Raw genomic sequence first — 25,987 nt, 5'->3', positions numbered from 1 at the left:
GGGGAAATTGTCATTTATTCAGATTTATAACCCTGGGGAAGAGACACTTCAGCACTCAAGGCAGTTCCATTGGTAGATTTGTGGAGTGATACTGCTTTTTACCTATAGAATATCTTAGCATAATTCCTGAGCATAAATAATGGTCTAGAAAATGGCCCCTCAAGTGCTTCTACCACAACTGAGTTTTCTCTAGGCACCAGAACTCCTAGATAGAATTTTGTAATTTAAGTCAAGTAAGGGGAACCAGTAACTGGGAAGAAGGAAGAATGCAGGAATAAAGGAATTCAGAAGAAGGAATGACAATATTATTCAGTATTTTAAGTTAATAGGTTAGAAGAAAGCAGTTCCATGGTTTGGTGGGTAGAGTGCTGGGCCTAGAATAGGAAGACCTAATTTGAAATCTAGCCTCAGACATTCACTAGCTAATTATTTTTTCAAATAACCTTGAGAAAGTCACTTAACCTCTAATTTCCTGATTTAACAACAAAAAGAGATAAGAACCTTTGATAGCAAATGGAAGAAAGAAGGAAAAAAAAACCTTTTTATACCCAAAAAAATCTGCTACTGGCCAGTGATTGGGAAACATGGTAAGGAACTGTTAGACATTTATACAAATGACTTCAGCTAAGTTAAAAATTCTACATAAATATATTTTTCTCATTCTGTAGATAATTTTAAGATTAATATAACAATGCCCAAGCATACACAATGAAATGGAGACCTCAGTTAATCTTTCAAATTATTTTGCATACAGGGATCTTCTTCCAGAATTTCTCACTTGCAATAGAATGTGTGTTTAGTTTCCCATTAGATGATTTCATCTAATTAAATGAATAGACATTCTCCTTATCTTCCATTGCATTACCTTATATCCTGAGAATTAAAGTTATTTTTTTAAATAAGCTTTGTGATGCTGAGTAATTTTTTTATAACCACTTATGTAATTTTTTTGCATGACAAAACTTCATTTTTGAACAAAATACTTTTTAATTATATGTGGCAATTAAAGGATTAAAATTAAGTTTCTGTGAAGTAATGCTGTTTCCAATTTGTTTTTAAGACAAAAAGTAAAAATGTTGCTAGGAGTGGAGCAAAGCACCCCCAACTTTCAGGGCCATCTTTAGCATCAGAAAGCAGCATTCCTAGAATCATTTCATATAGTTCAAGGACCTTTGTTAAAAACTGAGAAAGTATGAGAAGTAAACAAAAGATAGGCACAAAAATTCTTAATTTGCAAGATAACTACTTTATTTGGGCCAAGAACATCTCAACTTTTTAAAATTAAAAATTTATCTAATCCAGTTTTTATAAACTATGTATTATTGTTCTTTGCACAAATTTTTCTTTTTCCTCTCCCCAAATCAATCATAAAGCATTTGTTAAGTGCCTACCATGTGCTGGGACCTATGTGAGGGTTTCGGAATGTCAAGGAAAAGTTAAAAGAGCCCTTATTCCCAAATAGTTTACATGCCTTTTTTTCTTCATAATTAATAATAGCTACCATCTATATAGAAATTTAAGGTTAGAAAACACTTTACAATTACTATCTCATTTTATCCTCACAATAAACTTGGGAGCTGAGTATGAAAACAAACATATTTTCATAGGAAAAGGTCAAATCATCTGACTAGCCTCTTCACCTTTTTGCAGTCTAGCTTCTAACATCTTTATTTGATTAAAACTGCTCTCTTCAGAGTTATTAACAATCTTGAATTTGCCAGATATGATTGTCTTTTTTCAGTCTTTATCCTTTTCTATCTACCTGCTGTGTTTGACCTACTGATAACCACCTCTTTTTTGATATCCTATCTCTCTGGGCTTTCATCACAATTTTTCCTTGTGTTGTTTCATAATTTTGGTGTTAACTTCAGCTTCTCCTGCTCACTCACCACACATACCAGTCAGATGCCAAATATTCCCATTTCCACATCCATAATATTTCTCATATCGAAGTCCTTCTGTCTACTTGCACAGATCTAGACTTAGTTTAGGCCTTCATCACCTCTTGCCTAGATTATTATAATGGACTGCTCAGTGATTTCTCCATTTCATATTTCTTTCCACTCTAGCCCATTCTATATAGTAAGGCCAAAGTGATTTCTTAAATAGCAGATCTGAAAGTATCATTACTCTACTCACTCAATTCTAGTGACTTCTGACTCCTCAATTCAAATATAAACTCCTTTGTTTAGTTTTGAAAGCCCTTTACAAACTTGCCCAATATTCCTTTAAAATCTCATTGTACTTCATTCCTTCTTCTGCACTTTATAATTCAGAAAAACCAGTTTTTTCTCTGTTCAACCATATAGCTATAATCCCATCTTTATGCCTCTTGTTTAGAAGATTCTCCCTTCAAGATAGTTCAGGCAGTACCTTCTATGTTCTATTCCTTTAAATTCTTGTCTCCTCCTCAAACATATTTAAATAACTTGGTTTTGGGTTGGGTTTTGTTGTTGTTGGTTTTTTTTTTTTTTGGGGGGGGACTTATCATCTTTATATTTATTCTGTATATAGTTATGTATATACCCTTGTTCTAATGTGGAGACACCATTAATATAAAGAGTAGAAAACCTGAACTTCAGTTCAGGAAAACCTGAATTAAAACTGTGTTTTAATATTTGCTAATTACATGACCATAATAAAGAAGCCTCTGAGCCTATAAAATGTGTATAATAGTACTTAACTTATAAAGTTATTGTGAAACTTATGAGATAAGGTATATAATATGCAAAGCAAATTTTAAATTATTAATTATGTCAGTTAATATTAGTAAATAAACTTTAAATGTTCAGGAATATTTAGGAAATAGATTTCACAGGCAATCATGAAGAATGACACCAATAAAAACTTATGTAGAACTTTGAAAAAAAATCACAGTTTGCAAAACAGCTGAATTAAATTTTCCATGTACATAATTCTTAGTTCTATACAGTAATTCCATGTCCCATCCCTGGGAAGCTTTATATAACAAAATCTTTTGTGTGGATGTATAGTAATAAAAAATCTGGGTAAGAGGTTCAGCTCTTTTACCACTATACGTATGATCTTAGATAAGTTACCCAATCCTTTCTACCTCCCCATCTTTACCTATTCTCTAAAATGGGAATAATGATACTTGAACTAAGTATATGAGGAGATTTTAATGAGAAAATATTAAATAACATAACCATTTGAAGTGTGCATCAGCTGTAAAGTATAGTTTTTTCTCATAAAAAAAGATCTTTTAGGAGATTTCCCTTATGAGTTCCACCTCTTTTTTCAGTATAGAAAAATTCCACATCCTTTGTTCTTTGAAATTCTGTGGAATGTATTCATTCATTCATTCATTCATTTATTGACATAATTATATAAATTGTTCATAATATATAATAATTTAATAATATATTTAATAATTATATGATGTATCATAATATAATTAATACTTTGATAATATAATATATACAAATAAATAAATTCTAATTTATTACCCCTCTATGATAATGTAATGAAAATCACTTTGTGATTTTATTTTGGAAAATAAATTAATATTTAAAAGCATATATGAAGTAGTAATGCTATGTATAACACTGTGCTAAGAGCTGAAGATATAGCTAGAAAAGCACACTGGTCCCTTTTGCCAAATCCTCTCATTCTGATGGGGAGTTGGAAAAATCTATGGTAATTTTGAACTGCAGGTCAGATAAAAAAATTCTTTTAAGGAGCATTAGGAAGGCATGGGTAATAATGAATCATCTTTAGTGTCATTTCCATTAACAAGGCCCTATCCATCGAACTACAAGACAATTCCAAGGATTACGGTTGTGAAAAACATCTTTTATGATTCTTCAGTAGCAGTGACTGTTGAGGTTGCTGTAGCTACAAAGCCAATTATTCACCAAAGGTTATTCCCTTGGATGTGATGGCTGAAGGGGGCAGGCCAGAAATAAACCTGGTGCTCATGGGAAGTGGCTTGTTTCAGAGCTGTTAGATTTACCTGCTCATTGGGGGCATTTGATCTTAGTTGGTTTTGGTGGTTAGAATAGTAATTTATCTCTGGATTTATTTATTATTTGCTATTTAAGATATCAATGAATGGAGAGTCAACAAAATTCTATAAACCTTCCAGTCTTTAAATATCCTTTTCTTTATGCAAACTTATTTTGTTAGAATTGAGAATATACAAAACAAAACATCACAAAAATACCACAAAAGATCATAGAATATTTCTTAATGTAGGATTTTTTTGTAATTTTTGTATTATTTACTTTTGAATTTATGGAAAGAATCATCTCTTAATTTTCAGTAAGATTATATTTTCATGTTTTTGTCAAAGAATTAGTTAAGGGCTCTGCAATTTCTCGACTTGGTCAAAGCATTTTGTCTTAGTACACAAGGGGAGAATTGGACCATGAAAAATCTCCTAGGCTCATTCTCTCTGCATTGGCTGACCAATATCTAGTCTTATGGCTATGTTGAGAAGACAAAGAATAAATTGAAGGTAAAAGAAGTTAAAGAGGTTAAAAGAATTAAAAGATGAGTTAAGATGATTCAGTGGTAACCTGATGCTAAAATTACCAAGTACAAAGTTAGGAGATTGATGAAAAAGGTATATTAGGTAATATAAGTAAACAAGTTATAATTGGAATAACATAGAAAAAGTACTGAAAATTGCACAGATATTTTCCATCGACTTGCTTTAAGACAACATTTTTTCCAATGGGAATACATTTTCCTAGTTTCTTCCTATTAGCAATAACTAATCTAAATACTTGCCAAGAAAATTCTGTGGACAACATTGGCGTGCTACAGTCCATGGACACAACTGAACAACAAAAAGTCTCCCTACAGGGCTTTGTGTTGTCTTTGTAGCATTGACATAGAGCACAAAAATAAGATATATTAAGTAAAGTAATGATTCCAAGTTGAGTACTGGAAAGTCATGGTAACTTTCCCCTCTAAAGTTAATATCTCTTAAAATTTTTTTTCAGTTCAACTGATTTTCAGTGGTCAGTATCAGTGACAGAAAGGGGAGATAGTATGATAAAGTAGAAAGAATATTGACTCTGGAATCAGAAGACCTGGGTTCACATCTCCTCTTTTAGTGCTATATTACCTGTGTGACCCTCAGCAAGACTCATAAACCTGTCTTGGCCTCAGCTTCCTTATCTGTGATAATAACTGGCTTTATCTGGTGTTTTAAGGTTTTCAGAATATGTAAATTACTTGTGTTGAACATCACAATAACTTTTTCAAGTAGGTATTATTATTATCTCATTTTAAAAGATAAAACCGAGGTGAAGAGAGATTATATGACTTTCTCATAGTCTTAGTGGGTAAATGTCTGAGACTGGTCTCCAAGGTTTCTCCAAACTTCAGTTATGTCATCCTGTGATTTCTTAATGAATGAGAAATGTGCCTGCCATCAGCCTTGTGCAAGTTTTCAATTTGTTGTTCATTTGAGAAAATAAAATAGAAGTATCATCACTCCCTCAGTAGATGTGGTCAGAAATCTTTGGTGTGAATATGAAGATGTTAAGCTAAAGATCTTTGAAAAGTCGGTTGTGAACCCTCTTGGAAATTTTAGTCCTTTTAAAAGAAGTATAGATGGCATTTAGAAAGCTCTCCTACAAAGTTACTAAGAAAAAGCCGACCTCAGTCACTGATTGAATTTTTTCTTCTCAACTTTGCTTCAATACTCTTAATAACAGTCATATCATAAGCTGTGGTGTCATAGAGTGAGAGATGATAGTTTTTAGGTGTGTATGTGATAAGCATCTAAACTTGGGAAGAAAGAAAAAAGCCAAACAAGGGCTTAAAGAAATAAAAAAAAATAAAAGTTCATCATTAGTAGTGTTAGAATATATCTAAAAAACCTCTAGCTTCTGAAATTCCTAAATCTCTATACATCTCACTGAATACAATACTCTTTGATGTTGCACTCTTGTCTGAAATATTTGTTTGCTCCAAGTTATTCTGAATATTTTATGTTTGTTACTAATGTTTTAAAAGAAAAAATTTGCCTGAATTTCAAGTAATTTTATGTATATATCCTCAGATGTAGATATATGGTCCTTTTTTCTAAGAAAACAAAACAAATCAAGGTATTTTTTTTTGCATAAAACTATGAATAATAGCAATAATTTGTTAAAATTTCACACTGAAGGAAAACATCAGATATACTGGGTAAATGTTTTAATCAGGTTTCAAGAAGAATGTATTCAAATTGGGAAAGAAAAAACTTACAAAAGATAATTTTCTATTGTCTTGTAGAATCTCTTTTTTATGTAGATAGGATCTTTGAGTTTTTAAAAAAAAAGTCATGTATTTACCCATTATTATTTCAAACTTTCAAAAGAAAGCCTCAAGTAGAGTGTTAGTTTATTTTTGTTTTGTTTTCTCTTTTTTTCTTACTGATAACTAGAGTAAGTCTAGAATCTGTGATTTTACTTCAATACACCATAACTTCATACACCATAAAAGGAGGAACAAAAGGCAGATCACAACCTTTCCTGCAATTTAGAGCCTCAGAGTTGTTCTGATCTTTTTCATTTTTGTTAATGTTTTTTTCTTAGCTTGCCCTTTTTTATATTCAATTTAAGGTTTGTGCTTTGTAGAATCTCATTAAAATATATTGAATCCACTATACTGAGTTGAAACTTGATTTTTGTAAAATCCTAGTTCCTTTTTAAATGGTACATTCTACATAAATAAGTTTTGCCTCAGATTACAATTAGGTGCTTCTTTATTAAGATAGCACATTTTAAAAAACAAGTCATTTTATGGCAAGATGGAGGACCCTATCCAGCAAAATCTCAAAATTAAAGGCAGGAGATATTTAAGAGTTTAAAAGGAGTTGATAACCCTTATTAAAGTTAATTTGCTCTTTTAATATGGAGGAATATGTCACAAAACTTTACTGTACCTGTTTGTGATGTAGTACTTCTTTTTTTTTTTCAATCAACTGAATGTTTTCAACTTAAGTTTACTTAAAGTTTTACTGAAAAGAAATATACAAAGACAGCATTCAATTGAGGATTAATCACTATGGCAACTGAAATGTGGTGACTGAAAAGGGGAGGATATATTCTCCCCTCAGTTTCCTGCCAGCTGTCATATTCAACCTCTGTGGCAAGAATCCAGGCCAAAATATAGACTGTGACCAACTCTAAGAAACTATATCTGTATTTTTATAAATTGGTACAAGTATCACACTATAAAAGAAGACTTAATCCCCTGAATTGGATGACAGACACTTGGCACTCTTACCAGTGTTTGACAGAGAAATAACGGGATGCTTTGTAGTAAAACCTGGATTAATGGTAAACCCTTCTTTATGTTATTGCAGTGTGGTGTAAATGAGAGAACTAAGAATGCTGTCAGCCTGGGGGGTTGGGGGGGAAGCTCCTTTTGTATACCCAGTGCAGGTTTAAGTGCCGTTCAGAATACTGTAAATAAAAAAGTTGTGTTATTAAGAACTCCTCTTTTTTGTATTTGTACTAGATGGGCATTTTGTAGATTACTTAAATAAGGGATTTCTATCAGCTATAGTGGGTTTGATTGTGGTGTGTTTATATAGCTTCTGAATTTAGCAGTGATGGAATAGACAGTTTACAATGAGCAGAATTTAAGGAGTACAGCATTCTATTGTACTATTTTTTAAGACAGTGAATGGAGCTATGCTTTTAAATAATTGATCACAAATGATTAGTTTGTAAGTTTGCTCTATGAGAATTATAATTTCAGCATGTTGTGGAATTAATCCTTTTGATATTTTTTAAATCATTTTATTTGGCTTATTTCTGTAGTTGAGTATTTAATTTAAGAGGGGTATGTGTGTGTGTATAACATATTCTACACACACCCATTATATATATATATATATGGTTTTTTTAGTGCTTCTCAAACTCAAGTAATTATTTAAGTAAAACTATATTACTGAATTCAGGTCATTTATTGCCTTTTATGTTCCTATCTTTATAAAAATGATCAATTATGCCTAATTTTGAGATTCAATAAACCACTTCAATGTTATCTTCAAAGAATGGAAAACTAAGAGTGGGCATAAAGTATGTACCTATTCTCTTACTTAGAAGCAAAAAGAAGCCTAATAATTAGGCCTCAGAGATATTGTGAGGAACAATAAAATAATGTGATTAATGACAATCTATTTATAAAACATATGGAGCTTCTAGGGGGCCAGGGGAGAAGCTGTACTAACTTAGAACATAATCCTAATAGGTATTATTGTAATTATAAGTTTCATTGATCACAAATGTTTGGCAAGTAAAGCTTCTTCCTTTATATAGTGCCCTATTACTGCCCAAAAATTGATCCTTGAATTGATTCTGTGACTGATAATAGTGTATTAAAAAAAATTAGAATGTATGAATGCATTTGACAAGGAACTAGTTTAAAGCAGATCTTCGGGCTCAGCATTCTGCTCAATTGGGAAGTAATCATCTAAGAACAATTGGTATCTCAGTCAAACATGACAGAATAAAGCCCCTCAATACCACATTATAGGAAATCATAAAAGAATAATGCTGTTGTCCCAAAAAGACACCACCATGAGTATGCCCAATGTACTAGAATGCTTCTTTACTTATCTCTAGTATAACAGGTGTTCGTAAAGTCATTCTTGCCACATAACTAGCACATCTTTTCTTCTTATACCACAATTCCTTAATGAAATCTTTTGCTCTTGTTCTTGTTCTAAAGATAGATAGGTGACAGAGTAGGTAATGTTGGACTTAATGTCAGAAGACCTAAGTTTAAATCTTACCACTTAACTGTTCCTAGCCTCACTTTTCTCATCTGTAAATTGATGATCATAATAGAACTTATCTAAACAGTGTTAGGAGAATCAAATGAGATAATATGTAAAATGCCTTAGAAACCTTAAAGACATCAGGGCAGTTTTCCTTGATGATTTCTTGAAAGATGTTGTCTAGGCTCTTTTTTCATCTGGTTTTCAGGTAATTCAATAATTCTTAGATTGTTTCTCCTGGATCTATTTTCCAGATAAGTTGTTTTTCTGATGAGGTATTGTATATTTTCTTCTATTTTTTCATTTTTTTGGTTTTGTTTGATTCTTGAAATCTCATTCAGTCATTTTCTTCCATTTGTTCAATTTTAATTTTTAGTGAATTATTTTCTTCAGTTAGCTTTTTTTTATCTCCTTTTGCATTTGGTCAGTTGAACTTTTGAGTTATTTTGTTTATTGGATTTTTTTTCCACTTCAGAAATTGTTTTTCAAGTAGTTATTTTGTTTTTTCCATTTCACCAAAACTACTCTTTAAGAAGTGATTTTATTCAGATAATTTCTGTATTTCCTTTTCCAGAGCACTTATTTGCTTTTTCCATCTTCTAACTCTCTTTTAACATCCTTTTTGAATTCTTCCAAGAGATCCTTGTGAGATGGAGACTAATTTATATCACTCTTTGAGGCTTCATCTGGAGATGATTTACCTTTAATGTCCTCAGAGTCTGAGATCCATTCTTCTCTATCTCCATAAGAGCTAAATAGGGTCAAGCTCTCTTTGGTTTTTTTGCTCATTTTTAGAGGTTGAGGTCTACTCTTGGGCAAAGAGGAGATTGTCTCAAGCTTCCTCTACAGGGTACAGGGCTACCCTGGGATTGGTGCTGCTGCAGGCTTCCTTTCTGTGCTGGGTGACCATGGCCACATCCCACCTAAGCGGAGATTTAGGGGTTCACTATTTGCCTTCTGTAGTTGCATAGGATGTCTCACATATAATATTGCTGATCTACTGTTGTCTTAACTAGGAGAGAGTAGCAACCAGTGCTGTATTCTGGTTACAAGCTTCCCACTAGATTTCCACAGCTAGTGGAGGCCTCTTCACTGTGGTCTCCCTGCAATGCGCTGCTGGCCTGAAACACTTTTCCCCCTACCCCGCATTGAGACAGACCTTTCTGGAAGTTCTTCCAAAATGTCTTCTACTAGAAATTTGTTACATTCCAAATATTTGTGAATTCTGTTATGAGGGAAGCCAGAAGAGCTCAGAGACCCATCTACTCTGCATCATCTTAGCTCTGCCCCCCTGGAAGCCTTAAAGAGCTACAAAATGCTTAGTTATTATTGATAAATTATTATTATTACTTGGAGTTGGTTATATGATAAACATTATTATGCCACCATTCACCACCTCATTGTTCTCTGTATACACTTATTTTTGGTTCTTGGGAGACAGTTGTGTTCCATGTTTCTCTGATATACTACAACTGTTACAATGTTAGTATCAAAAATTTATGCCTTTACTTTTTTTTTATTAAAGCTTTTTAATTTTCAAAACATACTCATGGATAATTTTTCAACATTAACCCTTACAAAAACCTTGTGTTCCAATTTTTTCCCTATTTCCCTATCCCTTCCCCTACATGGTAAGTAATCCAATACATGTTAAATATGGTAAAAATATATGTTAAATTCAATATAGGCATACATATTTATACAATTATCTTGCTGCACTAGAAAAATCAAATTAAAAAGCAAAAAAATAAAGAAGAAAATAAAATGCAAGCAAACAACACAAAGAGTGAAAATGCTATATTGTGATCCACACTCAGTTCCCACAGTTCTCTCGCTGGCTGTAGATGGCTTTCTTCATTACAAGATCATTGGAACTGGCCTGAATCATTGTTGAAAAGAGCAATGTTCACCAGAATTGATTATCATATAATTTTGTTGCTGTGTACAACGACCTCCTGATTCTACTTATTGTACTTGGCATCAATTCATCTAAGTCTCTCCAGGCTTCTCCAAAATCATCCTGCTTATCATTTCTTGCAGAACAATAATATTCCATAACATTCATATAACATAATTTATTCAGCCATTCTCCAAATGATGGGCATCCACTCATTTTCCAGTTTCTTGTCACTAAAAAAGGGCTATCACAAACATTTTTGCACATGGGGATCCTTTTCCCTCCTTTAGAGTCTCTTTGAAATATAAGCCCAGTAGAAACACTGCTGGATCAAAGGATATGTACATTATGATAGCACTTTGGGCATAGTTCAAAATTGCTCTCCAGAATGGTTGGAACAGTTCACAACTCTTATATTAGTGTCCCAGTTTTCCCATATGCTCTCCACCATTTGTCATTATCTTTTCTTGTCATCTTAGCCAACCTGGGGGTGTGTAATGGTACTTCACAGTTGTCTTAATTTGCATTTATCTGATCAATAGTGATTTAGAGTACCTTATGAAGACTAGAAATAGTTTTAATGTCTTTATCTGAAAATTGTCTGTTCATATCCTTTGACCATTTATCAATTAGAGAATGGCTTGAATTTTTATAAATTTGAATCGATTCTCTATATATTTTAGAAATGAGACCATTATCAGAACCCTTAAATGTAAAAACAGTTTCCCAATTTATTGCTTCCCTAATTGCGTTATTTTTTTTTATTGTGCAAAAACGTTTTAACTTAAAATAATCAAAATTATCTCTTTTGTGTTCAATAATGAACTCCATTTCTTCTTTGGCCACAAATTTCTTCCTTCTCCATAGATTTGAGAGGTAAACTATCCGTTGTTCTTCTAATTTGTTTATATTATTCTTTATGTCTAGATCATGAACCCATTTCGACCTTATCTTGGTATATGGTGTTAGGTGTGCATCAATGCCTAGTTTCTTCCATCCTAGTTTCTAATTTTTCTGGCAGTTTTTGTCATATAATGAATTTTTATCCCCAAAACTGGGGTCTTTGGGTTTGTCAAACACTAGATTGCTATAGTCATTGACTATTTTGTCCTGTGAAACTTAACCTGTTCCACTGATTGACTACTCTATTTCTTAACCAGTATCAAATGGTTTTGATGAGTGCTGCTTTGTAATATAGTTTTAGATCTGTATGCCTTTACTTTGATGCAAATCTTGAACTCAGTAAAAGAACTATTGTACAAAGTCTATAGAATGTCTATCCAATAGACAGTCTTTATCCGCTTGCTTTTTCTCATATAATGGACAAACCACACCTCTTTGAGTGATTACAGATATCTTCCAAAAGGCTCTGCAGTGTCCTAGAGTGAATCTGATCAACACAGTGTCATCCACAAAAAATATGTCACATGGCACTATTAGTAGGAGTCCCTTTTACCTATATTCTTAACTATATTTATTCCACCACAGTGGAATTAACCTGCAAACATATACATGTGTGTGCTTCAGTTGATGATGGTGATTATGATTATAGCTAACATTTATATGGTATTTACTGTGTGCCAGGACCTTATGCTAAGCATTTTACAAATATTGTCTTATTTGATCTTCACAACAACCCTGGGAGATCAGTAGCTCTACTTTAGAGTTGAACAAATTGAAGTAAATAGAAGTTAAGTAACTTGCCCAGGGTTACATGACTGTTAAATATGAAGCTGAATTTGAACTCAGATTTTCCTAACTTCAGTCCTAGCATTCTGACACAAAAACACACATTCATTTACATGTGCATATGTGCATGTGTATGTGTATATATTATATCTATATCACCTTGCAGACCCTATTAAGATGGTCATTGAACAAGGTTATCATTTTGTTAGAGAAATTCTATTGAACAGTTTTGATCTCTAGATGCAAAACACCTTATTTTAAGAAGCTCTATTTTTTCCCCTAAGGCAGTTAGGGTTAAGTGACTTGCTCAGGGTCACACAGCTAGGAAGTGTTAAGTGTCTGAGAGATTTGATTTGAACTCAGGTCCTCCTGACTTCAGGACTGGTGCTCTATCCACTGCACCACCTACCTTATCTGAAGACGCCTTATTTTAAAGAAAATTATAAAGTGACATTTTGTCCTACTAAATCAATTCTTTAAAAAAAAAAACAAAAAACAGCAAATGTGATGGATTCTCATATTCTCTATATCGTTTAGTCATTTGTAACTTGTGAAATAGTAAAGATGTGGCCACTGTTGAATGTCTTGTGAAGAATCCTGTTTCATCCTTACTAAAACCCTCACTGAGCATGACCTTGATTTCTCTTTAGATGACTCGTAAAAATTTTGTATAGATAAGAGAATAACCACATGTATAAGTAGATATTGAGACTTTTTTGGTCACCACTTTTGGAATTAATAAGATTCACTTTTGTTTTCAAATTTTGGGGGTATCTTCCTTCCTGCTAATTATTTTTATACTGATCTATCAATTGCCTTATAGTTATTACCTCCAATGCAAGACTCCTATGTAAATAGTCCAATAAAAGTGTTTTTTCTCTCCTTAATTTCCTTAGTGCCATTCTTAACTTCTCTGGGATTGTGATGTTAGGGTCTAAGTATAGTGGTTCTGTGATCTTTAAAGTTGTTTAGATTTTTTTTTTTGTAATTTTTCCCCCTATTTTTCTTGTTTCCATCCTTTAATTTTCAACTTGGAATGTACTCAGGATGATTTTGTTTAGTTGAATGTCTTTCCAGGTTTTCTTTAAACTCAACTCACTGCTTCTTTCTGCTTTAAAAGATATTAATCTTAAGAATTAATTGTTCATCATTCTAATACAGAGTGGGGAATATCTGACCTCATTTGCTAAGAAAACCACAGGTGATGATGAGCTGAAAGCTAGATACAACAACCTCCCATTGCTTGAGTTCTATAAGTTGGTAATTTTCTGTGGCCTGCAAATGGTGTTATAAATATCCAAGTGGCTCTTGGCAGAAAAATGTTCCCTATCCCTGTTCTAGCACATTATCATTTTTACTGTTGAATTAATATTCTAGCCTAGTATTGCCTCTCTCCATCTGGCAAGTAAGGCACTTTCTAGTCTCTCTTAGTTTCCTAGTTATGCAGTTAACTTTATTAGTTAAATTTCTGTATGAAATATAGTCAACATCTGTGCACTCTGTTGCACATTTCACTTTTTAAGAAAATTTTAGTTACTTGTATAAATAATTCAGGGTTATCATTTTAATTCTTTTTCTAAAAATAATTATTTAAAACTTAAGTACAAAATAAGAAAAAGGAAAATAGAAAAGACAGAAAAAGGAAAAAAAATTATCATGTGCCTAGTAGAAAATCAGAGAGGATTCAAAATGTGTTACAAAAAATGTTCAATAAAGCTTTTATAATATTAGAAGACATTATATTCGTGACTGTCCATTTTTTCTTTGCTTCCAATGTAGGTTATTTGTTTGTTTTCTGCTGTGCACTTTTTGCTTTATTCTTTTTTTTCCCTTTCATCTTCCTCCACCTTCCCCAAGCAGGTTACAATTAAGAACATATGTATATAAATACACATACCTGAATACCCCTCCTCACAAATATATATACACACACATAAATATATATAGAGAGATACACATAGACTTATACATAGACATGCATCTAAGACAATATGGTTAATATATAATGTAGATTTATCTCTTACTTGAGTCTTTAAAATTGATTTCATCTGAGATCAATGATTATTAGCCTTTTTTTTTCTCTAAAAAATTATACTTCTGATCCTTTTTATTGTGTTTGGTATATCTCATTTCCTATTCCTGCTAACTTTTCTACTTTACTTTTACTCCTTAACTTGCCTTGCTGTTATTACTTAATGTCCCCCTACCCATGGATCCCTCCCTTATCTTCTCCCCCTCCCCCCACTCTTTTCCTTCCTCTTTATATCATTCCTATTAATCAACACACTCCTTTATAATCCATCTTATTGTATTCCTTCCCTCCTTATTTCTTTATAGATTTTTGAGGGTACTATACCCTTCATGATGTTTAAGTGTGTATGAATATATATTTGCGTGTATAAATATATGTATTATACATGCAAATATATATATATACATACACATACACACACATATATGTATATGTATTTTTCCCTGTTTAATCCATCCCTGATGACTGTTTTCAGAACTATGAGATCTCCTACCCCCACCAATACTTCTGTGTCCATTCTTCTGCATCTCATTCATACATCATAATTACCATTGTTAACTTTTCTAGATAGTTTTGCCTTTTAAAGTTAGATCATATTCAGCTCTGCCCCAATCTTTGTTTTGAACTATTCAATTATTGATGTCAATTCTAGATGTACAAAACTTAAAGCAATGTGTATTTTTTGAATCCTTCAAAATTAATCTTTGATATTGGATTTTACAAGTTAAATTTTCTTTTGAGTTCAGGTTTGTTTGAGACAAAATCTCAAAAATCTGAGTTCGTTGCATGTACATTTTTTTGTTTGATATTATACTTAATTTTTTTGGCTATGTTTTTAGCTGCAGACCCAGTTCTTTTGATGATCAATATATATTATTCCAGGACTTATGGTCTTTTATTGTAGCTGCTGATAAATTCTATCTACTTCTAATTGTAACTTCAGAATATTAGAATTGTTTTGTTCTTATTGTTGTTTTTGTTTCTTGTAAAATTTTCTCTTTGATCTAGGGGTTTCAAAATTTAGCAACAATGTTCCTATGTTTTTCCTCACAGAATCTCTGGTGATGATCACTGGATTTTTTTTTTTTTTTAATTTCTACTTTCTTCTCTTCTATGATTTCAAGACAGTTTTCTTTGGTTATTTCTTGTGTTATGGTATCAAAGTTCTTTTTTTTGGGCACAGCTTTCAGGGAGTCCAATTATTTTTGTATTTTCTCTTCTTGATCTGTTCTCTAGATCTGTTTTTCTTATAAGATGTTTCACATTGTTTTTTTTTTTTTCTTCATTCTTTATATTTTGTTATTTCTTGGTCTCTTACAGATTTACTGGCTTCCTCTTGTCTGATTCTGATTTTCAAAAATCATTTTCTTCTTTAAGTTTCTGGATATCCTTTTCTAGTTGGTTGACTTCCTTTTCACAATCTTTTTGTTTTACTTGGATAGTTTTTTTTTGTTTTTTTTTTTTCCCCCTCAATCACTTGATTTTTTAAAGTCTTTTTTGAGTTCTGAAGGTCGTAGCCATTTAACATTGCTCTTTAGAGTAGGAGGAGCCTTTTTTTGACTTCAGTGTTCTCCTCTGAAGATGGACCTGGTCTTTATTCCCACAGTAAGTTTCTATGGTTGGGTTCTTCTTTGCCTGCTCATTTTTTAAAACAAAAACTTAGTGTAACCTCCTCTAACCCTAGGAGAAAAGGGATAGGAGAGGGAAGAATAGTGACTCTGAGTCCAACCCAGCTAGCCCCTGTTTGCTGTTTCTGTGGAGCTAGCTTGGAGGTGTTTACACTTTACAGTGGTTAAACTTCTAGCCTGGGGTCTTTCTTCTTATTTTCTCAAGTTGTCCTGGGAGGGCCCATGTTCTACCCTGAGTCTTATTTGTTTTTCCCTCTGTGGTACAATTTTGTTTTGTTTGTGGGGGAAATCTGGAGAGCTTGAAATTTTCTTCCCAGGTTTCTCCTTCAGTCATTTTTATTATGTTCTCTTGTTATTAGTTTGTCATCATCACCATCTTCTCCTCCTCCTCCTCCTTCATCTCCTTTCTTCCCCTTTTTCTCTTTCTCCTCTTCCTCTTTCCCTACCTTTTCCTCCTCCTTTTCCTCCCTTCTTCCTCACTTTCTCCTCCTTTTCCTTCTCCCCTTCTCTCTTCTACCTCCTTCCTCTTCTCCCATCCTCCTATTTTCTCTCTTCCTCCTCCTTTTCCTTTTTCTTCCCTTATTCTAGCTCTTCTTCCCCCTCATCATCCCTATCCACTTCTTTTCCTCCTTCTCCTTCCTCTTCCTTTAGCATCAACTAGTGTTGATGGTCTGAATATACCCAGAAAGCTAACTGATAGATAGATCACTCCCATATAACTAAATATTTTCCTGGCTTTTTATATATAGCTCTTTTGATTCTTTATGGGGTTATTTGATGCTCACCATTTCTAGCATCTGTCAGTTTTTTTTCCAATAAAGTCTTCATGACACAGAGGAGTAAGATATCTGAATTGTATATAAGTGTTTGCTTTTCTTATTTCTTCTTCCTAAACTATGCTTTCCTTTATATTACTCTTTATCCTCAACTTTTCCTCACTTTACAATGATCAGATTATAGGTTGATTTGACATGGAGGATATTACCAAACATAGATTTCTTCAAGTATTCCATGTTCAGCAATTGATATTGATTTGTCAATTAAATTTTTTTTCATGAAGGTCTTTTTTTTATAGATATTATTAGCACTAAATATTCCATGAAATAACATTTCTTGATGATTTTGATAAAGTGATACAATCCCTCTACCAATTCCTTTGTTTTTCTCTCTAAAACTTGTCTGTGAGTCATCACATTTCCATTTAGTTTCAGCTTCTTTTTTTCTGGTTTGGTTTAGGTGAAGAATGTAAAGATTTAGTTCCTCTGGCAATTTGTCCACTAGCATTGATCATTAGACAAGGATGTTATTTTTTGAATACCAGCAAGTCAAATAGAAGCTTATTGACAATCTAAAAAATCTGATTCTTACAACTTCTGTCCTCTTTCCCGCTATTTTATTACTATCACTGCAGAAATGGAAGGGGCCACACAGGATTGAGATCCATTTTTATGGATTGTCAAGGCCAAAAAAAAAAAAAAAAAAGAATTCATTTACAGGTATCTAACCTGTGGCAATGTACTTCTCTGTAATTAGTTCTATTAGTTCTTAGAAAATGCACTCATTCTGTTACTATAGCCAGACTTGACCCATTTTGTACATGATTGAATCCACCAGAACGTGCAGTCTCTTGGATAACCTTCAAGAATCCAGGGTCATCTCAATGTCATAATAACATAACAGAGTTGGATTTCTCAGTCATTCACTGTCTGAATATTGAGAGTAAAACTATTAATGGAGTCACATGAGCTATAAGATGTGATCCCATTAAGAACCTTGAACTTCGAATGTCTACTCTTTATAATACCAGAGGGATCTAACCTACAAGTCTCAGTTGGGGGCAAAATAGGCTAGAGGTAGTAGAGAGTAGTTAGAGGTAGAACCAAAAAATGTATGTCTGTTGAATGAATATTATTCCTTGCTTGTAACTTTTTAAAAAGCAGATCTATAATTGTACTGCAGAAATCTCCAAAATAATTTCCTTTCAGAAATTATAATTTGAACAAAATGATAACATAAACTTCATTCATAAAAACTATAATAGCCATAAGAATTCCAAAGAACTTTTAAGTAGTGGTCATAATTCTAAAATTTTGTCATAGTAGGAGTGAAAAACAAAGAATGCCTGAGAGAATGCTTTCAAAATAATCTCTTTGTTTCAACTTTAGTTGAATTTTTAAATGAACTTTATTTTACAAACAAGGTAATAAAATTTAGTTAATTTTTTTTGATGAAATAATTCTATCTACCAAACTGATAGATAGTATGGCATATTGGATTAAAAAAAAGAACAGACCTCTAGGGAGAGCTAGGTGGTGCAGTGGATAGAGCACCAGCCCTGAGGTCAAGGGGACCTGAGTTCAAATCTGGCCTCAAACACTTAACACTTCCTAGCTGTATGACCCTGGGCAAGTCACTTAACCCAAATTGCCTTAGCAAAAAAAAAAAAGGTCTCTAACTTAGGAAAGTCTGGGATCAAGTCCTGCCTCTTTGTGATCTTGAGTAATAACTTGACATCATTTTTTTTAGTTAACTCTTTAAACTATGAGATATGAAAAAGGTAATAATCTCCATTCTTAGAGGAAACTTTTCATGGAGACTTTCCTAAACTGACAAAATTATAGGTTTGGTCAAAAATGAACGCTGAATTTGAGCCCAGGAGGAAAATATGAGCCTGTGATTTCATTACTATTGGAAGCTCCTAATGAGAAATTTCCTTTACAAATGCATATTGCCCCTATTATGAAACTTTAGAGAGTTGACTGGGTCACATAGTGACCCAGGGTCTCTCAAATTGATATTCTCTATATACTTCATGTTGCCTCTGAATTATAGCAATAAGAGAATAAAAACAAATTAGAATAATAAACATAAAGAGGAGTCATCATCTTCATTTGCAGGTAATACATATGTGGGAACTGACAAAACATGCAAAAATAAAGGTTGATAAATAAAAATTTATAATCACAACTATAAAAGAATATTTTGTCAAAATGAAAAAATTGAAATCTAATGTTCTTGGTGACTATACTACAATAGTGTATTACAAGGCAACTCAGTCTTGGAATGGTTAGGGCATTGGATCTGGAGTCAGGAAAATTTGAGATTAAATCTGTCCTCAGATACTTAATTACCCATGTGACCCTGACCAACTCATTTAATCCCTAGCTACCTTAGTTTCCTCTTTTGTAAAATGGAGATGATAATAGAATCTATGTCTCAGGGTTGTTATGAAGGGGAAAAATGAAATAATAATAACTTCAAATCCCTAATATGCCAAAAAGAGGAGAAAAGTCGTAACATGGTAAGTGTACTGGAAAGTGCACTTGGACAACCAAAATGTAGCTTAAATAAAGCGTTTAGCTTACACCTAAAAGATTTCAGCTAACCCTGACCATTTTGAACTAGACCAATATTTGTAAAACACTTTCAAAATTTAAAATGCTATATAAATGCCATCTAGTTGTAGTAATACTGATGGTCCTGGTGATGCTTCTGTTGTTGCTACTGATAGTAGTAGTGGTCATATCAACAGCAGCCGGAATAGTGATAGTAAAAATTAATAGGACTACCTAAATAACTCTACAGATTTAATATATAATACAAGTAAAATTGCCGTAAGAATTTCATTAGAAGAATTAAAAACTAATACTAAAGAGCAGTGTATTGAAGAAGAAACCTAGATGTTTAGGAATATAGGGATACCATTGATAGAAATAAAGTTGAGAAGAGGATAGCTTTGAAGGAAATGTTTTGAACATATTAATTTTAGTGCCTACAGATCACAATGTCCAACAGAGAGTTGTTGGTGTGAGGCTTGAGAGAGTTCTAAGGCCAGCTATATAGATTTAGAAAACATCTGTATATAGATGATCATAAAAATCTAAGTCCTATGAAGAAAAAAGTCATGGTCATTTTTCATTTCCACAGTCAGTACTCACAGACTGTAAACCTTTAATGTTTGTTTTAGTGATGCTTATTTGATAAGTATTGCAAAACCAAAAAAATATGGAAAGAATCAATGAAATATTAAAGGGAATTTAGAAGGAAGTAAAAGGAAGAGGGAAGGGAACAGTAACTACTATGTACCAGGAATTCTAGTAACCTTTTATAGATATTGCCTCATCTGGACTTCACAACAATCATCTAAGGTAGATGTTATTATGATCTTCATTTTACAGTTCAAGAAACTGGAGTAATCAGAGGTTGTGACCCTCCCAAATTCACACAACTATATATATATAACACATGAACTAAAGTAAGGACTATTTTGGACTTAAGTCCATAAAAAAAAGAAATGTAATCATGATTTGTGGTAAGGGAATAATTAACATATTATTATATTTGTTCATATATTAATGAACACATTAATTCATTTTAGGTGTAAAGGTGTAATTTATATTATACTTTTAAGGTGTAAATTAAGCTGAGAAATCTAATTCTCATGAAATGCATTATAAAATGAAGAAAAAATATTAAGTTCATTTTACCAAGTACCATGTCAGCCAGATTCTTATACCTTACTAAAATAGGAAGAGGCCAAGAAAGAATGTAGTAATTGTAAGTAGCCAACTTTTTTCTGTCAGGAAGGTCTTCTCAAATTGAGCAGAAATATAATCAAGAAAAAAGTACTGACTTGAACAGAATGGAGGAGGAAGTAGTAGTATTTTCTTATTTAAAAACATTTTTGGATGAGAATTTTATTCATCTTTCTCATTCTTCAATAAGGAAAAATTCGATCATATGCTGTGATATTAAAAACAAATGCAAAAAAAAGGATAAAAGCTTATAAATCTTTATAGATCTTAATCCAGTAGGATCTTTTATTGTAATCAATAAAAGAAACAGGAACAAAATATTCAGTCCTAAATAGATTTTTTTAAAAAAATAAAACCTCCATAATGGATAGGTTTAAGACTGAATCATAGAAATAAAAAATGATATGAAAGAGAAGGGTAATAGTGAGACAACATAAAAAAAAATTTGTTTGACATTACTAAAGCATCCCTAATATTAGTGCTTTCATAGTAATAAAAGTTAAATGTTTAAAAAGTTTAAAAAGACTAATAAAGCATAAAGTTAAAAAAACCTAGATATTAATCTAAGATTTGTTTGTTATTTTTACAATTATTTAGGAATTGGAAACTTTTCTCACATAGTTTGGTAGAATAATTACAGCAGCATAGGGTTTTTAAAATTAAAGTCAAAGTAGGGATGCATTTTTCCCCTGAATTTTTATATTAACAAAAGAGAAAAATAATGAATTAATCATTCAATTTTTAAAATTATAAATACATAAAATTAATATTTCCCCCCAAATACAAAAAAAGCAATTTTTTACTGTTTTTATATCAAGATTCATCAGTGCGGTTAGTCTATATTTCTTGTTTTATTTAATATCAGTTCCTGATTAGTGAATCTGAACCATGTTTGTCCCAGTTATAGAGAGTTATCAAAGAACGATATGATACTTTTAAAAAATTAAAAATACATTAAATGGAATTCAATTTTAAGCATGTAAAGTAAATTTGAGAAATAAAAAATGAATTAATAAAAGGAATGAAATATTAAAAGATTAATAAGAGTATACAAATAACTGATTTGATTCGGAGAAAGAGAAGTAAGAAGAAGAAAATCAAATTACCAAAATAAAATAAAAATAAGAGGGGATTCAGAACAAATACAAAGGGAAAAAATGAAAATTATTAGCAACTACTATACTAAGTTATTAAATGGCATTGAAACTGAAAACTTAAGTGAAATTTATGAATGTTTGTAAAAATATAAACTATAAACTTGGGAAGAAAATAACTTGGACTCTGAAATTGAGCAAGATCATAAATGATTGCTTGGCAATAAAACACAAATAAAAACACTCCCTTCTCCCCCTAACCCCACCTCAAATAACCCCAGGATTAGAGTTATTTACAAGTGAATCTTAGCAAATATTTTTAAGACAAATGATCCTAATGCATAAACTTACTGAGATCTTCCTATCCTAATGAAATTACAAGTCCAGTCCAAAAAATAATAACTTGGAAGGAACCTGAGAAGTGATCTGGTCCAATTTCCCCTCTACCCAAACCCTTATTTTATAGATAAAAAAATTGAAATCCAGAGATGAACTGACAAGGACATAGGATAAGTCAGTCCCAAAATTAGAGCTAGTGCCCAGATTTCTTCTCTGTCATTATTTTCCCCTTGTATTATTCTTTTCTACATATTGTCTTTTTTTTTTCTTTATTATACTTAAGAGCAGGACCAATTATATCCCAGTATTCTTTCTATTGTTTATTTTTATCAGTTCTAAGCAAATTAGCAAAGGATTCTAACTTCCTTTTTATTAGCTACCAATATTTTGCCAAATAATATATTAGTAATTTTCACTTCTTATTATTTAAATCCTCAGTAATGATGATCAATTTTATGCTGGAATCAATCCAGTGTTTATGGATTCAACAACATATTGTGACTGCCACAAAAGGTTTTATATATATGTACTTTTTTTTCATCTAGTATGTCAGTCACGTGTTATAGTTGGCTTTCTTTTATTTATTTTATTTCATTTTTCTTATTAAAATAGTTTCAGAGTTATGAACTTAACAAATATCAAATATTTCAAGATATGTAGCACAGAAAAAGGCATGTATGTAAAGCATAAATCTCTTAATCCCACTATTTAAAAATATGTATCAAATTTTATATTTTTAATACTAATACTACTCTACCTATCTGTTTCCTCTTCTGAACTTTTTTCTTCTCTCCTTTGTGTATAATCTTTCATTGATAGGCTTCTTTTGTTATTTTCATTACATCACTATTATTACCTCACTTTTGCCCTCACTCTTCCTTCTTTCAAAAAGAAAAGTTCTCTTTTATAACAAATGAGTATAGTCAAAACAGATCTATGTATTGGCTGTATTTGAAATTGCATGTTTTATTCATCACTTTATTCTAGGTTTGTATTGATTCAGATCAGTTTAGGGGTTCACATAGTTTGATAGAATAATTACAGCAGCATAGGATTTTTAAACTTAAAGTCAAAGTAGGGATTTTTCCCTGAACTTTTATATTAGCAGAATAGAAAACTGATGAATTAATGATTTAATTTTTAAAATTATAAATATATCAAATTAATAATTCCTCCAAAATACAAAAAAGCATTGGAACTGGACCAAATAAAACACATAAGTTTATAGTACTTTACAGGAAAAAAAATTTATCTTAGCATGGGCACAACATTAATTTAATTCATCATAGCTTCCCTATCTCCCTGTTTTCCAGATTAATTTACTAGTCAGAAGTGTATGCCAAGGCTGAATAACAATACCTGGCTTTTGTATTTTAAGAGACTTTCTAAACCAGTTAATTCTCATTAACTTTTCAGGAAAACTAACCCAGTCACACATGGGATAGATGGATTTTTTTTCTTGACATACCTCTAATCTATCATCTCTCTGCTGAAATTAGGGGAATGATCTCTCTTGGGTCTTCTGGAATCATTCAGGGTCTCTGTATTTATCAGAGATCTTAAGTCCTTCAAAATTGTTTTTTCTCTACAGTGTTCTTCTTGTATAAATATTTCTTCAGCTTCTGCTCATGTCATTTTGCATCAGTTTGCCTAAGTTTTCTCAGGTTTCTCTGAGTCAATTAAATCAGGCAATAAACAGTCATTGAATGCACCCTGTGTGTCAAGCTTTGTACCAGGCACCAGGGATACAAAGAAAGGTAAATGACTTTTCTCAGGGAACTCATAGTCTAACAAAGGAGACAACATGCAAACAACTGTAAAAACAATCTATGAAGAGGATAAATTGGAAGTAATCAACAGAGGGAAGACTCAGTTAAGATTTAAGGAAGATCAGGAAAGGCATTCTTTTGGTCGTTTTTTATAATACAGTAATTTTCCATTATATTTTTATACTATAATCTTCTCATCCATTCCAATTAATAGGTATCCTTTTCTTTTTGCAGAATCTCTAGTTAGGAGATGGTTCCTTCCCATTTTATGGCACTGTTGAACACCAGCACCATTTTGGAGATTGTGTTGATCTCAGACTTCTGACTGTGTTCTCAGTTGTGAAGCTGACCCTATCTCTTTTGGTGTCTTCCAGTGCTATAAGAAGTAAGCAGCCTAACTCTCTCTCCCTGTGTGGTGACCTATGGGTGATGACTGAGAATTTTCCTCTTGTTCTGATAAGCTAGGGCTGAAATTGGCTTTAGGCCTCATAACTGGAGTTCCGGCTGGCTTCTGACCACCTAGAATATCTTCCTTTATACTGCTTTCTTACATCCAGACCCATTTGAGAAAGCTTAGGCTAGCTTCCAGTCTCCCCAGAGTATTCTGGCTGAAAGCTCTTGAAGACTGCAGGCCCATTACCAAATTACCAACTCTACCTTCTCTGATACATCTCTATTCCCAGTGCCTAAAGATTTCTTTCTTTCTTCTTGTGTGGTTCCAGATTGGATGGAGGAACTTGTTATTTCTTTTTGTTCTTCTTGAGTTGTTCTGTTTATTAGTTTGTTGTTGTTAGTGTGTTTGAGAAAATTGTATTCTTCAACCACTTTTCATGTTGCCATAGCTAGAAATCTATATACTTTACTTTTGTGGAGAAAAAGACTAAATATTTCTGAATTTCCTTCACTTCCATAGACCTTTTTCTATGAGGTTAAGACTAATTTATTAAATGATCTCAGAAAATACTTTCAAGTGTAGACAAAAAGATTTCATTCCAGGACCTACCCATTTCATCACCTCTCCCTCAGCTCCCAAGTCTTGAGAGAATTGATATATTTTGTTTTGATGCAACAGATATTTCCCCCAGTGGCCCTCCCCCACACACACACAAAAAAAAAAATCCTTACAAAATATATTATCAGTAGAGCAGTCCAAAAACAGTTCAGCAGAACTGCTTAATGAGAGCATGCTTGAGACTGAGAGCACATATTTCATTACCTTTTTGTGGCATTAAGTGAAATGGAGGAAAAAAACAAAGAATGTAATAGAATTTGTTTCATCTCTTCACTATGCATATTAACCTTTCTACAAAGATAAGCCTGCTTAAAAAGAAAAGCATTTAAAACATTTGTATTTTCTTTATAAGTATCCTTTCCAAGGAAACAACTGGACCCTAAAATACAAACTTTTATCTAGAAAAATTGTTGGATGTGAGTCCGTTTTTTCTTTCAGTTTTGAATATCTTTAAAAATTCCCTATTATGTAAAATATGTGACATTAGTGTGTATGTTTGTGGTAGGTCCTATAACCAGTTGGCTTTTGCCCAGCAGGGTGAGTTAAGACAATTTAAGGAGTAACTCATGTTTGTCTTAGATTTTTGTGAATTGTAAATTTTTGTTTACAATAATTTTTTCTATTTCTAGGCAGAAACCTTAACTGATTAATTTGAAAAGTTGATAAGAACCCTTAAAACATACATATCTATACACATACTTTTTTGTTATTTTAGAAACACTGATGTATTTATATTAATTTATTTACAGTGAGCCATATGTTTTTACAGTAATTCAGATTCCTAGCTTTGCAAAGACAAGCAAGTTTATGACTTTCTGTGTATTTACAAGATTTGGCCTTTTCCCAAAGAAGGAATTTTTTTTTAATCTTTTGTTTAAACAGATGTGTAAACAATAGTGCTGCTGTCTCTCATGCTTCAGTGTTTAATGAAAGGAAAATGAAGGAACATTTAGTAACTTTAAAAAATCTATGCAGAAATTGACATGATTAGGCTAGTGTAAGGAGTTTTATTTGCCATTCATTTTATGATAACATGTATCAGAGATCTATTTCATAGGAAATAGAGGGTATATCTTTAATATTAAGTATAGCTATTTGTCATTTTATAATTTTAAACACCAAGACTTCCATTAGAGGTTTTTAACCACGCTAATTTAAACATTTATACCTGAAATCATTGATGTGAGCCATCATAAATTCAAAGAGTATATTTTTTGTCAAAATACATGATAAAAAACAATAGCTA

General features: G+C 32.2%; 1 protein-coding gene across 3 annotated transcripts in view; it reads left to right on the top strand.

Annotated features, from left to right (window-relative positions):
• ERCC6L2 (ERCC excision repair 6 like 2) overlaps positions 1–25,987 on the top strand; it is a 162,646-nt gene that overhangs the window by 100,904 nt on the left and 35,755 nt on the right. The gene's annotated exons all lie outside the window — the stretch shown is intronic.

This window comes from Sarcophilus harrisii, chromosome 1, assembly GCF_902635505.1.
Source record: "Sarcophilus harrisii chromosome 1, mSarHar1.11, whole genome shotgun sequence".
Lineage (NCBI taxonomy): Eukaryota > Metazoa > Chordata > Mammalia > Dasyuromorphia > Dasyuridae > Sarcophilus > Sarcophilus harrisii.
Note: the sequence above shows the minus strand (reverse complement) of the source record. Positions and strands in the feature narration are given on the sequence as shown.